General features: G+C 47.2%; 1 non-coding gene across 1 annotated transcript; it reads left to right on the forward strand.

The window, feature by feature from the left end:
- Positions 1-3,743: 3,743 nt before the first annotated feature.
- Positions 3,744-3,825, forward strand: Trnal-uag (transfer RNA leucine (anticodon UAG)). The gene has a single exon. It is a non-coding gene; the product is annotated as a tRNA-Leu (tRNA).
- Positions 3,826-17,811: the final 13,986 nt, after the last annotated feature.

Below are 17,811 nucleotides of genomic sequence, written 5' to 3' on the forward strand. Positions count from 1 at the left end.
TCACTTGGTACTTCCCCAAATTGAGGCGACATAGAAGCACCCTGGCCTACAGCCATCTCGACCCGTATCATCATCATCATCATAAGCCTACTCAGGTCCGCTGCAGGACGTAGGCCTCTCCTATTGGCCTCCAACCGCTCCTGTCGGGCGGTGCTCGAGTCCACAGTTTACCCACAAACTTCTTTATTTCATCCCTCCATCGGTTTAATGACCTTCCCCTTCTTCTAGACCCATTTCTTGGTATCCACTCCGTTACTCTTATTGTCCACCGGTTGTCGGTTCATCTCACTACATGGCCAGACGAAGTCCGTTTCTTCTTTTTTGTTTGAACTATGTATCTTCTGATCCAGTTTGTTCTCTGGTCAAGGTAGCTCGTTTCCTGTCCGTGAGTGTTACTCCTAACATTATTCGTTCCATCCTCTGTTAAGCCGACCTAAGTTTTGATTTCTAATTGTTTAGTTTGTCATCACCGGCAATATGCACTGGTTCTTTGGGTGGCAGAGGTAGCTTACTTTTCATTATTTGTGAGTGCTTGCCGAGTGCTCCCCAACCTATACCTATTCTGCGCCCGATTTCCCTCTCGTGGTTGGGGTCAGCAGTGACCATCTGTCCGAGGTAGTTGTATTCTTTTACTTCTTCTAGCGTTTCGTTTCCTAAGCTTAAGAGAGCGTTTTTGGCATGTTTATTCCTCATTACTAAAGATTTATTGATATTTACGTTTAGCCTCACGGCCATGCATTCTGATTGTAGTTCCTCCAGCATTATTTATAGGTGTTCTACAGTCTTACTCAGCAAGACTACGTCGTTCGCAAACCTCGAACGGTTCAAGTATTCCCCGTTTATACTTAATCATATGTTTTCCCAGTCGCCTGTAAAAAAATGCGAGAAGTATTAACAAGCTCTCAAATTTTGCGCTACAGTGACGTTTATAGGCAGGAGTGAATATCGGTGAGCACTAAAAACATAGTTATCAGTGTGTGTTAACTACGGGTTAGCATTCGAGTGATGGAATCATACGGAACTGGGGGACCCACTACAATTTCCCAGTCCTGTTTCTCTGCAGTAGATTAGATACGCGGCCGCCAATCGCACAGAACAGACTCTATGACGTCATAGAGAATTCCGATTTGATTTGATTGATTGTGAGGTTTAACGCGCCGACGCAACGCAGGCGATGAGGCGCGCCGTAGTGGAGGGCTCCGGATAAATTTTGACCACCTGGCGATCTTTATCGTGCGCCGAAATCTCGTACACACGGGCGTTTTCGCTTTTCGCCTCCATCAGAAAAGCGGCCGCCGCGGCCGGGAATCGAACCCGCGACCTCGTGCTCAGCAGCGCAACGCCTTAGCCACTGAGCCACCGGGGCGGGTCATAGAGAAATCGCAGGAAAGAAGCTGAGTCGCCACTGCTTCATCTACTTTCTCTAATATCTCGGTTATTTGTTTGAAGTTGGCGATGAAATTGGTATCATTGCTATCGGGAAAAGCTGTGCTCTTAATGAATTTTTGGATTGGAAAACGTTTATTGAGCATAATAGTGGGTGGCATTCTTAGTCCAGATAGCCGCCAGCTAGCGCAGCAGCTTGGGCGCGAGCGATGAGGCGTTCTTGGTCCTCGCACCGTGAGCTGGCCAGCTCGCGCTCCCACTGCTCAGGGGATGCGGAAGGGAGGGGGTTTGGCGCGTAGGGGCATTAGCAAACTTCTGTTTTCTATGTATGGTCCCTTTCATAAAATTTCTTCTGTTAACTGCACACCATGCAATTGTAGAGCATCATCATCATCATCATCATCGTCATCATCGTCGTCGTCGTCGTCGTCGTCGTTGTCGTCGTCATCATCGTCATCCTGTCGACGCCCACTGCAGGGCAAAGGCCTCTCCAATCGACCTCTAACTATCGCGGTCCTGTGCTAACTGCGACCAATTTATCCCCGCAAACTTCTTAATCTCATCTGCCCAGCTAACCTTCTCCTAAATACAAACCAAGTTGATTTGTACCTTCCCTTCCATGTATTACAACCATGGCTTACTATACCAGGAGTCCTGCTTCATGCAGGACAGGATCAATACAGCAGCAGAATGTATAGCAATAGTTTATTTAAAAGTTAAGCAATCCAAGTAACGGAAAGAAAGCGAGTGAGAGAAGGCTCATTATGGACAGCGCAAATAATTTTGCTGGTGCTGCAATTGTCTACATGCTTGAAGATGTGGGGGGGAAAAAGCAAAAGAAGAAAGTGGGCAGAAAACGAAAAAAAATCTCATCAATCTATCAGAGCTCGCGTTAAGCCCAACAAAGCACGTGTCCTTGTTTTCAGCGCAAAAAAACAAAACAAAAAAAACAAAGCCTGATTTAACCGGGAATTTTCGATGAGCCATCTGTATCGAAGTTCGCTACCCCTATTTTTTTTATATGCCTTGGTGTCGGCGAAGTGAAGTTCCCAGCTAAAGCAGTGAGTAGGGATTGAATTTGTGTCATGATTCTTTGTGTAAAGAATGGGCCTTTGAGCTTACAGGCTTTAGTCGAAAGGCAGACCTTCTCGACTCCCTCAGTGTGCCAAATTAAAAAAAATACAAATCTGTTGCCCTCTTTCAATACCTAATCACGCTACTTTCATCATAAAAAAAGATGCCGCTCGTTCAACCGCTTATGTAACTATAGAAGTTCCGATACGTGGAAATGTGTTGGCCATTAAAGTGCCTCATTAAAGTTGTTTACATATTCGAGTAACTAATTAGTTTCAAAGCCGTACCATTGCGCAGTTGGCTTTAACCGCATTTTACTAAGGTATTTATTATTTCAGTAAACAAGATAAAATAGGGAGGAAAAATATATCTGAAGACATATAGTATAGTGTACTAATGAGACTGTACAAGATCGGAAAGGCTGTTCCAAAACACGCAGTTGTTACGCGGATAATACATGCCTTACGACGCGTCTTTCCAATTGCGATTCCTCAATTCAAAAGAACCTTTCTCAGGGTTAACTATAGCTTTCTAAGGGATCCGACCCCTTGCGAAACATCCTTGATTACGCATGCACGCTGAATAATTACCATTTTATGCACTGAACCAAAATATCTTATAGGAGGAGGAGGAGGAGGTAGCCTTTATTGTGACAGGAAGACTCTACGTCAAGTGGGGGAAGGGGAAGTAGAAGGTGGGGGGTTTGTAACTTGGGACATCTTAAATGCGTATAGTTTGTCCCAAAACAGGTGGGCTCCTTAAGAATGCTGAAGAGGCCGCGTGGGGTGAGGAGAGCAGGCTCACGACTCTAGACTGCTCGCGCTAGACCGCTTTTTAGGGAAAAGTGTGCAATTAAAGCCAGCATGGAGGGTTCCAGTGTACGAGGGTCGATGTAAAGAGAGGTTGTATTTGGAGGAGGCTTGAAGGTTCTGTAGCGTGCGAACTTCGGGCAGTGCCAAATTAGGTGCTGGAGATTGGCGGGAGTGGGGGAGGCGCAGAAGGGACATCGAGGCGGTAGAGACGGGGTGTACCATTTACGGAAGGTCTCAGGGGTAAGGCTAGCATTAGCAAAATACTTCTGCCAGAACGATGAATATTTATCAATGTTGAAGCATGTGAAAAAAAGCCCGCTGTGTTTTTTCTTTTGCAAAGTTATGCCACAAAAGTTACCTGGTAGCTTAACTGTAGACACGAGTTATTCTTTCATCACGACAAACCTTTAGAATGCTGTATACCTCTTGCCATATGTTCCTAACTGCTGTGGAGCGTAGCGTAAAGTCAGCGGTAGCGTGGCCGAGTGGTCTAAGGCGCTGGTTTTAGGCACCAGTCTCTCAGGAGGCGTGGGTTCGAATCCCACCGCTGCCACAGTTTACTTTTTTGGCTATAACAGTGGTAAACTTTCGCCATTTTAATTTTACTTTTAGATTTATTTTTGCTTGTTTCCTGGTATAGGCCATTGCTTGCCATATTTTGCTCTCAATAGCCGAATTGCGCGACTTTGCATTTCGTTCGGTTAAGATGCATTTTTCTTAAAATGAATGATTTTTGCACTATTATACAGATTAAATGTCTTAACTTCTCCAATTAGGCACTTTTGCGCGGGTACAAGGCATCATAGTGTTCCCGTGGCGTACTCGGCCACAAACGCTTCCGCATTAAAAAAATATATTATTGACAGCTTTGAACACACGACGTACTACCCGTCACGCTGAATCACTAGCTGAGGCGTACGATGTTCTGCTGAACCCAAGGGCGCGGGTTCGATACCCCTCACTGCGGCTGTTCACGGGGCGAAGGCCTCGAAACACTAAAATGCCAGTTTCAGGACTTTTGTGCGCGTTACAGAACCGCAGCTAATAAAAAAATTATGGAAGCTTTCAGTCACGTGAAAGACTTCAATGGCGAAGCTGTTGTAGTTGAGCATTGTTGGGTACATAGTTAAGTTTGAGTATCACTAGTTATTTCCATAGTTGCGGTGCTAGTAATTGTCGTCAGATGCATCGACGAGGCCGTCTTTTCTTCGCGGCGAGTGGTGGATGCAAAGTCATCCACAGCATTGTAGACTTCCACCAGCTCTTCGTCATCCACTCGAGGCAGCGGTGGCAGGACCGGCAAGCCGTCTCGGGAAGAAGTCGCCCACTTGTTGCCACGTCTCCAGTTATCCATAATGGCTTCTCTCCGGAGCAGGGTGCCTTTAATCTTTAGCTTAGCGCTGGAGATTTTTTTTTTTTTTTTGCTAAAGCCACTGCGCGAGCCGGGGACTCGGCGGTCGCCACGAGGCACGCGTTCATGAGAGCTCGCCATTTTTTAATACTTTTTCCTGAACCAGTGAGATTACGGCTTGCACAACAGCTCCGCTGTTAAGCATTAATCCAGAACCCTGCACCATGGTGTGCTTGGTAGTCCGGCCTTCGGTGCGAAAAAAAAAAACGCAATTTCTTTTACGTTTTGTTAAGCCCGTTCTACATGGGGCGAATTTCGCTTGCGAATTCGCAGCTGCGGCGCCGCTCGTGCACCAAAACGATCTATTCTCGTTGCTGTGGCGAATTTCCAAATGTTTGGAAGAGTCGAACTTCTGTTGTGAACGCCGCTTAGCATTTGGAAATATGTCGCAGCAGTGAAAATAGGAAAATAAATCGTTTTGGCGCACGGGCGGCGCCGCAACTGCGAATTCGCAGGCGAAATTCGCCCCATGTAGAACGGGCTTTAGCTATGCTTTCGCCAGAATCTCTCCTCTCCATCGTCGCCGTTGTCTTTATCAGCCGCAGAAAAAAAAATTAACAATAATATAACCTGTCACTACAGAATTGGAGACGTTGTTGCTCCTCTCCTTAAGAGAAGAATAGTAAAGACGTTAGTTACGGGTGGGATAAGAGAAAGTAAGGTATGCCTTTTTAATTTCTGCGGTCCAGCAACTAAACGAGGGTTAGTTTCGCTGAACCATCATTTCCTCAGAGATCGAAGTGATCGTCACCTTGTCTGAGACCAAATATTTGTTCGTTACTTTAGATCTTGTATGTACGGGCAGGGAAAAGAGCTTAGGAAAACATAAGGGAGGCGGAGAAGTCTCCTGTTGGCCCCCCTACACAAGAATAAAAGAGGAAGCGGAATTGACGGGAAAGAACAGCTATGCAGTCATGAACGTAAAACATAAAAACAAAAATAACTCAGAACCAAGACAAAGTTTAGATAAAAATTAAGATAATATTAACATTATCAACAAAAAATTGGAAATAGAACATAAATTGTACGCCCGGATTCGTTTAGTCCTTTATGCTTGAATCTTCTGTTTTCACCCATTAACGCCCCGCCCCCTAATTGCGCTCTTCTTTGACCTACATATGTTTCATTTAGTGCGTACCTCTACCGATCCACTTTCGGGAACGTTCGCGTGCTACCTAGAATCCCGGGGCGGCGAAAACCTGATGGAAAGCGGCCGTCGGAGCGGCGGGTGGGTCATCGATTGTGACTTACCCGGCTGACGTCAACGCTGACGTCATGGGGCGGGAGAGAAGGAGGGCCGAGCTCTTTTGTGTACTGTGCGACTGCCCTGACGCTGATGCGATTTCGTGAGGCCATATTGTGCCGTTTGTAGCTACAGGTGCGGGAACTTGAAACAAGACTTGGTACAGTCAGGCTCTCTCAAATTGTGGACAAGTCAGTAGCGGCCCGATCAGATGAATATTGGCACATGACGGGTTCTATTAAATAATGAAGAAAAGGAAGTGGACATACGTAATGTTATTGAGGTATAGGGGCATATTCATTAGAGTAAGTCTGAGAGCAGGTCTAGGACGAAAAAACAAAGCAAGCTCGTTTTAGGTAGGCTCCAAACATAGGTCCTTCGTATTGCACGTACGATGTTCCCTCAACTTAGCTACCGACTGATCTATGTCTTCTCGAGTTTTCAATAAATGTATCAGTGATAACAGCCAGCTGCTTCCCAAAAGCGGTGTTAAGGGACCCTTTTTCTTCCCCGCTGTCTGCTAGATAGTCCATCAAAAATGCAGCAGAACAGAGCTTGGCATTAAAAAGAGACAACCTGCAATCGGGCACAGTCTGAACGAGTGTTGGTTCTAAGTACAGATTTTTTTTTTTTTTTGCTTTCTTTGTGTCTCTAGCCTGCTTCTTGGCTCGAATGTCTCGGGAGCTATCGACCGGCGGGTAACTCTCGCGTTTCCTGTGGTACTGTCCTCTGAGCGACGGGAGCGTTCTCGCGCGTGCATGCGTACGTGCGTGCGTGCGTGTGTGCGTGCGTGCGTTTGTGAGTGTGTATGCGCCTATGCGCGTGCCTGCGCAAGCGCATGGGCGTGTATGCGCGCATTGGAGTTGGAGGGGGGAGGAGGGAGGGGCTCCGCGGGACGCATTACGCCTCCTCCGCAGCATAAGCTGGAGCAGGCTTGGAGTCTCGGAGGATCGGCTCACGAAGGCGCGTGAAATAATATGCTTGTTGCATTTTCGCAATAAAAAGTTCACTGATTTTATATTGGCCGCCGTTTTTAAGATGGGAGTTTTGGTTCACTCTGTAGAACCGCAATATGAAGTGTGTTAAAACTCAGTGTCTTGCAGACCATAAAATGTTGGTTGAGTTTGTGCAATGAAAAGGTTTTGACTGCCTAACGAACAAAGTCTATAAGCGATGAGTTTTAATTGACTTTTTATGGACTTTATAAGAGCACAATGGGGGTCTATTAAAACTCAACATCCATTTTCATGATGCGTGCGCGTATTTTTCCAGATTTCCTTCAATGGAGAACGTAAACAGTCGTGCCTCTCTAAAGAGCATTTTGAATGCGCCCTCAGTCCGAAACTGGCTTATTAGCTCAGCGTGGATGCCCGCACATTTAGACGAGTCCGAACCCGATGCGTCGTTATTTTCTGGGTTCCGAGCGATCTTGCAGTACGCGTTGCATTTACATCGATAACGATCTCTCTCGGCTAAAGTAGGCTGCTGAAGTATTAGAATAGGGGCGCATCATTTAATGCACTGCTTATGTATACCTTGCTCGCCTGAATTACATCCCGAATTACAACTGCTTGTAGCAGTTGAAATTCCTCTGTCATGTGGTGCCCAACGAACGGCTTTCGCTGGCGTCGCTCATGCGAATCGGGTACTATAGTTTTACTTGCTACATTAGGATTGGGTGTCCGATGTTATGTTTATGCATCGGAGCTGGTGGGAAAAGAAGGCAATTAGAGCAGCTTTATAGTAGGACGAGCAGAAAAGGCCTCATGGGCGCTGCAACTTGATTTAAACTTGACACAATCGCGGAGGAAGCGGGACGTCGGAGTCCGAGGAAACAGGGAGATTTCTGCTGAATTTAAACCCGCAGAAGTCTACGATGCTGCCACTACAACTGACACACCCCCAGCCCCCCCCTCCCATCATGATGTTTTGAATCGCTGTGCTCCAAAATTCGGCGGTGTCGTAAACTTTCTAAGCGGAAATTGCTTGTTGCAGTGTACATTAAGGCAAGCGCTTCTTAGACTTCCTAATTTCCTATTCCCAAATTTCCCTAATGGGGTTCCATCAGTCGGTTTCGCAAACTGCTTGCTGAGGCGAAAGGCGGCGGCCCTACGAAGTAGCTAATTCCTTGCGCATAGATATGGCCGCGTTGTGAACAACCCTTGGAAGCGTGGTACCATTAGCTGCTTGAGTAGGCTCCAGTGCTTGAGTGATGCAAGGACAGCACTGTGGTGGGGTGTTCACTTCCCTGCAAAACAACCCCGTAAAGGGTGTTTTGCCCTTGGAAGCACAAGTATCCAGTAATAAGATTGCGTACTTCGAACAGCGCTAACAAGACGGGGACAGCGAAAGGGCAAAGCAGGCGCTATCAACAAAGTCAATTTAGAAAAACAAAAATACATGCATATGCATACTGTCATGCGCACTGGCTCCTTAAGTCAACAAACTGCCATTTTTGGCCGCCCTGACACACTCACAACTCTGAACTCAGCAAACCAACTTCCTTATCTGACAGTGATCACTGATGATGATGGATGGCCTATGTAATAATCTCTCCAGCTTCTAATCTGGAATGCTTGCAGTAATTCTCTTGTTGTTTGATTGCCGTGCTGATAAGATATCTTTGTGTAATTGAAAAACGCGGGGCATTTCCATTTTTTTTTTCAACGGAGAGGCTAGTGGCTGCAGGGCCTACTTTTTCGACGAGTGATGATCTCAGAGTCTACATTTGTGCACCTTATCGACTGCACCACGTCAGGTGATCCCACGACAAGGGGATCTGAAATATAACCCCTTTCTTTTTACTCTGTACAGACTGGGGGGTATGGTGAGTATCACCTGTTACTCGCCAAGCTGCCGTTTTTTTTTTTTTTTTGTACTTTCGCTCGAAATCCGGGCAATCTCGGCTCAGATAGTTTTATGTTTTCGCGGGAAGGACGACATTTACATATTTTCTGCCTATTTTCTTCGTACGGTGGGATGGCCTGTGAACGTAGGGTGTCACTACCATTCTCACCTTCGGGTTAATAACCTCATCTGATTCCAGAGGTCCATTACAGCGCCTTCTCTGGTTACAGCGCCTGTTTCGTCCTTGTTTCTTTTTCCCCGTTTTGTTAGCGCTTTTCAATGTACGCAACCTTTCCAACTAGCTGAGGGTTTCTTTGCTGCTACAGTAGTAAGAACCAGCTTGAGTATAGAATTATCTGGAAGATCTTAATAAATGTTCTTTTACTAACGGCCTCGTCTCTATATCAGTCGTCCCATTCTCAACTACTGCAAAAACATTTGCGCAAATAGAGAACTACGCTCGTTGTGGTCATAAGGCGAACATTCGTTGGTACTCTGTAGCCAGATGTGAACTCATCCACACCCAGTGGTAAATGACCCGGATCATCGTCCTACTTTTTACGTGCAGCCGGCCAGTGCGTACGCGTTTGAATGATTAACTTATAAATTTACTGTAACTATTTTTGCACTTTCTTTAATTAGAACGCTCCCACCTAAACCAACACCCCAGCTGAGGCGCTGGCTGATGCATACCAAACAGTTCCTGTGTGTGTGCGTGTATACATACATAGAGATGTTGCAAGTTATATACCATGGCAGTTTGAGTAAAACCGAAGTATATTGTGGGAAAATATGTCCATGGTTAGGCTCTACCCAAGCTGCAGTGATCGATCGTCGCTATCAGAGCAGCAAAGTAAGTGGCCTCAATGACCAAAGACTGCGCATAATTTGACTAAAAAAATTGGCGCTGCCACATTCACTCAACGCCAGCCTGGAGCCTTGAAATACTTGAATGCCAGGACAGAAACTTAGCGTTTGATTGCAATCATATGTCGGGCCTAATCAACAATAAATTCTGTTTCATGGTGAAACCTGCAACGCGAAATCCCTCAGAGTTTACTCTGTTCGAGCTACCGAACATGATGTATCTATACTGCCGTCTGCAGCGTCAATCACTCAATCGAAGTTGCTCTAAATACGGCTGCAGTCGAGAATGCAGTGGCGCTTGCCATTGCGAGCTAAATGACCTCCTTAAGCGACTTGTTCTTGTTGGAAACTTCCTTCATCGCGGCGCCGCCGCAGTACTCTCTTTAAAAAATTGGCCGCGTATCTGCTCCTTTCGTTGCAAATGTCGTCAAAAGACGATAGTCTTTATTGAATTTTGCCAAGTAAATGGCTCCCTTCGTTTTCCCGCTCACCTCTAATTTTGTTCCTCTTGCGTCGCGCTAGTCCCAAGGTAAAGACGCCAAAGGTTTGCTTAAATCATTTTAAATTTCCCGCGTTCCGCTCCTCCAAACCGGGTGTCTCGATGCCAACGCTGCCGTACGGCGAAGACGCGCGTGAATCGAGGCGCCCTACTTCAACGTTTATAGACCCGCGTTTCCCTACTCCACGTGCGTTGGAAGCAGAACGTTGAACCTATCTAGTCGAACCTCTCGTAACTGTTGCCGGTTGATTTCTTTACATGGCGCCAGAAGCTATAGTGGCGCGGGCGACAGCAGGCGACGGCGAAGTGAATTTATTTTCTGCAGTTGATTAAGTATTTCATTTCGCAGAAGTCAAGCACGTATGATTTTTTATAAAGGTACATTGCAAATATCACTTCTGTATTAATTTGTTGTCTTATATTAGCGTAATGTCTTGTTCTTCTTCAACAATGTTGACAAGTATGAACATTACACCGGACTTAGGCGGGTAGATTTAGCTGTGACTATATAAGAGTATTGCGCATGCATTGTTTTACTTGGCTGGGTGGCTGAATCGAGTCACAGACAGGCAGACGGACAGGCAGACAGACAGACATACAGACAGACCAAAATTCCTGGGTTTAAGTAGCCCAAGAAAGACTATCGTCTTTAATAATGCAGCCTTGAAGGTTGTCCCCTCCAGGGTGCGGTGAGCAGCGCAGTAATATTAAATGCAGAGCATTTCAGTAACTCACGATGTCACCCGCGTTGACGTACGTAGTCCGCACCGCACCCCTCCCTACTATATAAAAAAAAATACTATCCGGCGCCCGGTTTCGATCCCTCGACCCTGCGGGCGGAACGCAATGTACATGGTGCTCTACCCACTGCGCCACAAAGCCGACACAGAATGGGACGTTACGAACGCCCCTTATATCGTTGACTTATTCAAATTACTGCTGACGAGCGCTCTCTCGTCAGCAGTTGCCACAAGTGCAACAACATTAACGTAACGCAAACTACTTAACGTCGTGCGCCCCCGGAAATGATCTGCATTTGATCGTGCCCCTCGCGGGGGGGGATGTTTCACTGCGTCTTCTCTCGGTCGTGGGACCCGTGGCGCCATCTGGCGGAGGCGCGGCACAACTCGTAGCACTTTCTTTGAAAAAGCGCCTCGAAAGCGCGGCAAATATGAAATAGGGATGACGCGCTTTCGAGGCAATCCGCCGACGCGGCTGCTTTATGTACAGACTCGGCGGCGAGCGTCCCGGGATTCTGGTGCCGACCGAACCCTATTCTCCACATTGATGAGTTCCACGCTTTAAAGCGAAGCTTTAGTGTTCTCGCTTTTAAAACACACTTCCATCGAAGACGCCGGCGCCTTGTTTAATGGCTGCCGATGAGGCGTTCGAGAGCGTTGTTTTGTACCGCCAGAGTTTTACCATGAGCCCTGCGTTCCTTGTATCATTTTATTGGCACCAGTAATTCCGCACATTTGATGGGAAGAAAGCGGACACACTAGCCCTCCTATATTCCACCATGCGTATATGCACGAACAAGGACCCGGCACAGAGGCCTTACATAAGCCTCTGGATAGGGGGTACAGTACAATTTTGCACAAATATATTCTACATTATTTCATTTTCATATAAAAAGGTTCCCACAAGGTAGCGGGGACAAACCACGGGAACTGGCTGAGCTAATATATATTCACTATGAGCAGCAGTAAGAAGAGATCAAGACAAAACGCGGAAGAAGATTTCTTGTTCCCTGTCCTGCCCAACCTTTCCGCGCTGTTATTAAGGCGAAACCCTTAATGTCACTTTGGAAGGTGACCTTTAATTACCCCGGCGTCGTCCCAAACGGTACAGAAACGCACGCATGCCAGAAGTGAACCAACGCATGCCAGCCGGGCACAAGAAACGATTAATGACTTCCTATGTTAATTGATGGTGTATTAGTGACGGATTGTAACGAGTGGTTAGGATAGTATTAAAGTGGATTTGGTAGAATTAAAATATATTTTTATCGATTAAGTGGGTTAAGTAGTATAACGATAGACTAGATGAAGTGCTGTGTCGATCGGTGGACGTGTATATAAAAGGCGCTGGCCACAACAGTTTGACAAGCTTTCGCTCTTTATGCTCGTAAGGAGAGTTAAGCCCCCTCTTCCGGAAATATTTCACAGCGAAATAGCATTCCTGTGCCATTTTCACTTGTCATCTACAATCACTTCCGCTTCAGAATTCGACGATAGTAAACGAACACAGGCGGGACTTTTCTTCGCAAGGACTGCTCACCACGATGCTTTGAAATGCCGACGCTTTTTTTTAGTAACTTCGCAGAAGCGTCGACCGGAGGGTGGGTCAGCGTCTTATCACGTTAGAAAGCGGCTGAACGAGCGAGAGTACTTCGTATGCACAGAAAGACCACGCCAGTGCAACTGTCGTCTGCTTGCTCGTTTCGCCGCTATCGTGGTAAGGCCCCGAAACGCACACCGGTCGACGCTCCCGAGATATTATTAGAAAGTTCGGTGGCTGTACCTTGCATGGGACATCACCTACCAAGCAGCACCTGCTTCATTTATGACTCCATCCTTAAATCACTGTTTCCTGCCAAGTTATCTTCTCGCGGCAGTAACGGGTCCGTGACAGAGAAGCCGACCGAAGGGCACTGCTGATTTTGTCGGCCCCAGGAATGCACCAGCTAGCCGCACCCGATCTCTCTTCCTTATCAGCTAATCTAGGCATAATAAGAAAGAGAAAGAATAACACACCGAAACGTTTAGAGAGTTTGTCTTTATTACGGTCATCCTGTTGATCACCAACGAGACGAGCACCTGGCGCCCCATTGCCGGGTTAATCTATCTATATCACCTTATTTCCTCGTGAACAAATGTGTAGGCTTTGTGGCGCAGTGGGTAGAGCACCATGTACATTGCCTTCCGCCCGCAGGGTCGAGGGATCGAAACCCGGCGCCGGATAGTATTTTTTTATATAGTAGGGAGGGGTGCGGTGCGGACTACGGACGTCAACGCGGGTGACATCGTGAGTTACTGAAATGCTCTGCATTTAAAAGCTTAGACAAAACCCTTATAGAATGCTCAGGCTATGGACATGCTCGCGTCGTTGTGCTACACCCGCTGCGTGCACTCTGTTCTGTTAAGGGAAACGTGAAGGCCGACCAAACAGCTTTTCTCGCCGATATCCAGTCGAGTGCTGTTATCTCAATGCCAGCCATACACTCAGCGCGATGACACGTCGCTTGAATATTCTGTGGCGAGGCAGTCTCGATTGCACTTATGGAAATACGCCGTATTAAAATTACCGGCCACTGAAAAAAGACTGACCTGCCTGCCTGCCTGCACCATCCGCATGCCACATGGTCTATAGGAACGTTGCTCTCATGTTTCCCTCGCAAGCAGCAGCGCCATTGTCTATATCGTGGTGGTTCGGGGCATAATTTCACCTCTGAAACATGTAGTGCTTCCCAGTGTTCGTAACATTCATCTTACCTAAGGGTCGGCGCCTGCCCCACATGCCAACAGCCATGATTATCGCGAATGAAGCCACGGGTACCCACACACAGAAGGCATCTAGGGTAACACCATGATAACAAAAGCCTAGTCGAAAGACCAGTTTAAGTGGCGCAGATGACAAGACGTTCGTCGCTGATATTCCAGTCGACCAATGAGGTTGTAGATAAAATAATGGCTAGAAGGAACCCATGGATTCACTTCGGCTGTGTTTCTTTATGCCTTGTCTCAGTGTCAGCCCCGTGCACCACTCGCGCGGCACTCGGCAGGAAGGGGGTGATTATTGGTTGAAAGATCGCCGCAGCTATACCGATGCCCTAGCGAGCGCAGACAGCTTTATTAGGAATTATGCGCACGCAGTGGCCTCTGTCCACTCCAGGGTGTCTTTATTACGTAATGAATGAATAATATACCGCACTCGCCTAACCTTCGCTCCCACGGACGGCACCTTTGACGGCCCCTGTGCAGGTGCCGTCAAAAGTTATTGCAACACGGTCTCGTCAATTTAATAGAATTTATTCTTCCGGAAACTGCCTGGCTGCATTGGTATGCGTTTAAAGTAATCCTCCCTAATACAAAAATCCTCCTGTAAACCGGTAATGGCTGTCATAAAGCCAGTATGACAAATATTTTGTGATATTCACAAACCCTTGTTCCAGTCACTTATGACGGCTCCTGTAGTAGACATGCCAAGTGCGTTATCCTCTCTGTCTGACGTGCAGCGTTCGTGAAAACATCAAACACGTAGTTTGTGCGTCCTCGCTACCGTGAATGATTTTGCGTCGGCGGGTTGACGCCCGCCTAGATCTAAGTGACGCCCTCGGATCATAGCGCTCGGTGGCCGCCACGACACGGGCTCGAGTGCCTTGTTGTCTTTTCTCCTTGACTTTCACGCGTACAAAATTTCGTGAACATTTTACGTTATCATAATCCCTCGCGTGTGCTGTGCTTGCGCTCCTGCTTCTATTATTTCCTGTGTGGGTATTGTGCTTCAACTTTCTTGATCGCCCAAGCAGCAGCAAGCCAAACTCGCTGTTAGGCTGAGCTCCCTGCGTCATTAAACTTTTCTATGTCTATTCTGGCCGCACGCACGTGTGTACGCAAGAAGCGAGCGTGGGCCAGTAAATCAATTTTGGCGACGTTAAGCGCACATCGCAAAAAAAAAAAAAAAAGCTATCCATGTCCGAGCGGCCTATCACGCTAGCTCAACGCCAAGGCCACGGTTTGTGATCGTGTGTCGCCGTCGCATGGTCGCGTGCAGCCTTGAGATGAAATCGCGCTCCCCACGAAGCCCTATAACGGACTTCCGGGAGACAAACAAAGCCAGGAAGGGTCCATAATTGTGTCGCAGCACGTAAAGTAGGTAACCCACGGCGTTCAGGCTTCGTTCTCCGGAAGTAAAAAAAAAAATCGAATAAGAGAGTGCAGCACAGGAATTCTGCGCTCTTTGCTCGCTGTTGAAAAGACACGCAAGCTTGAAGCGGGTACAGAAAGAGGCCAGGACATTTCGTTCTTTCCATAGAGCACTCGCACATTGATAACGATTGACTGAGGTAGCTAACGAAAGAAATTTGTTAGGTTTCACGTCCGACTGTTTTATTAGCCGGCATGCGCAGATTCCTTTCACCCATTTTCAGTAAAGCCACCGCGACATTAGATTTAAAGCGTCAAGAAGTCATAATTTTTAAGATAAATAAAAATAAATTAGCGAGAAATAGTCAAAGGTATGTGCAAAGCCTTGGTAAAGTCAGGTATTTGCCACACCAACCAGAGAACATTGCCTCTTAGAGAAGCCTTCAAGATGATAAAGCTTCACAGTGGAAATATACCTAACAATCCCTTTTAGAAAAGGTGGAGCGCGGTGCAGTTGCAAGGGAGCGCGTGCCAAGTCACAGGGGAAATGCGCCGTGTTTGTGAACGAGCGATGTAATGATGCAAGAGCTGTGCCCATGTTAAGGAACAGCCCTTATTTTTCTGGTGTCCTACGCCATTACCGTATTTACTCGCATAATGATCGCACCCCTGAAGTTCATCGTCAAAGTATGACTTTTTTTTATTTCCCGCGCAATGATCGCACCCTGAACTTGCCGCAGCCATATGTCCTATGTGTGCCAAGTGTAGACGACGATGGTCGTGCTTCCTTAAGTTTCCTCCTCTTTCAAAGCGTACATGGCTACGTTATTGCAGCGGACGTGATGATATTGTCACGAAGTCAAAGACGACACAGTTGTCTTGAAGGAAAACAAGTTTATTCGAGCGAACTTGTGCTCCCCTAACAACTCAAAGAATACAGAGGCTGCGAAGCGGCAGTCAACAACAAAGTGACGTGTGCAGGCGAGCTCCGGCGATTCGAATGCCGCGGCGTCTGCTCTGCAGGCTTTTATCACTTTTATCTTTCGGCGCAAGTGTTTCTGGAACCGTCGATTCAGATCCAGAACATTGTAGATCACAGAATATTATTCTGGGCTAGCGACGTTAAAGCGAAACAGTCTGCTTATCTGAATGTGATAGCCCATGCGGCATAAAAATAAAGAATGGAAGCCACGCTATTCTTGGAACGCAGATAACACAGCCAGGCGTGGCCCGGCAGTAAAAACAAACAATAAATAAACAAACCCATACATGGTTCGTGGCAATATTAGCGATATTGGCAAGCGTGAGTTCATTATTGGTGCGGAAGAAGCTCACTAAATGCGCGTACTGTACTGATAAAACATATAAAAAAACGCGCTCAGCTTGCTGTGTCGTCGGTCGCCGCGTCTTGATATCACATATTGTGACAGCAGCAGCTACTTATTGGTCGACCTGTCCTCACCTCACAGCAAACACGCTCCGGCGCGTTCCGTAATTCCGTATTTCCGGCGCGTTCCGTAATAAAAATACTGCATTTTGCATCACTCCGTGGTCATTGGGTGGTCAGTGGAGTTTTTATTATGTTTTTATTTGTGATGTTTAATATGTTCATGAGACTTATCGTAAACATTCTGGCCTGAATTTTGCGGTTTCTGCGCTGAAAATTTTTCCCGAAAAATTTACCTCACATAATGATCGCACCCCTAACTTTGCATCATATTTTTGGAAAAAAAAAGTGTGGCCATTACGCGAGTAAATACGGTATATTTCGTTTGAACAGAGGAGCATCTCTCCGTGCGGATCGTTAGCAGGAAATTTCGCTCGGCGAAGTGGAGAGGGGAGTTACCTGTATGAGGGAAAGTGGCGAGGAGACAAAAAGTCCACGAGCAGGCGTTGGGAGGGTGCGCCTCAAGAAAGGAATGTGGTTAGGGAGGTCGCGGGAGTCCAACGCGGGATCTTTACTCCCTGAAACCGGCAACCTAAATAGTGGACCACCCCAAAGGCCTGAAGGGTACGGGGTTATAGCTGCGGCGAAGAACAATAACATGTGCAGCAAATTGGAAAAAAAAAATTAAAGCCGTCCCACTCAATGTGAAAGCCGTCGGAAGTGCAGAGCAGTGATTCGCCATAATGGGCTGTAGCGCGGTTATCCGCTCACTGCTACCATCCAATGCAATTGAAATTTCCCGCCTTCTCAGTGCTCGCGCGGCCCCTGCCTGAAACTTCGGCATCGAGACTCCTGTTCTTTCTGTGCTTGCATTTCCTCCCGCACGTGCCGGCGTTGCACTGCCACTTTTTTTGGCTTATCGTAAAAACCAACCCAACGAGCGTTCCCAATTCAATAAACGCGGGCGCGGCCGGTTAACCCAGACAGATGCCCATCCTGCGGAGGACACCCGAACCTGTACCGTTTACAGATGGGAATGCCCCAAACCCCCGACCCAATTGGCTATACCCAGCCCCTCCCCCTCCGGATGGGAAGCCGCTCTTTCCAGCTCAGCCTTGTACGTCCAGCGCGGACTGATCGACCGGGCAAGACGGATCGCAGCAGCAAATGGGGCCCTGGACTAAGGGCACCACCCTCTGAGAGCTAAATAGTCTGATTTTATAATAAAGTTTTCTACTACTACTACTGCCTCAAATGTACCTGGAGTTGCCTTTGCGCTAAACAACGGGGAGATGTATGACAAGCGCCAGCGGTTCACGAGTTTCGAACGCTTATGACTCTAGGCTCCGTACAGCCAAGTTAGCCGAGCGAGCGCAGCTCCATATATACCGCGCCTCCGCGCAACACTTGGTAGGCC

This window comes from Haemaphysalis longicornis, unplaced genomic scaffold, assembly GCF_048455015.1.
Source record: "Haemaphysalis longicornis isolate Haplotype H1 unplaced genomic scaffold, Haemaphysalis longicornis Haplotype H1 scaffold_3, whole genome shotgun sequence".
NCBI lineage: Eukaryota > Metazoa > Arthropoda > Arachnida > Ixodida > Ixodidae > Haemaphysalis > Haemaphysalis longicornis.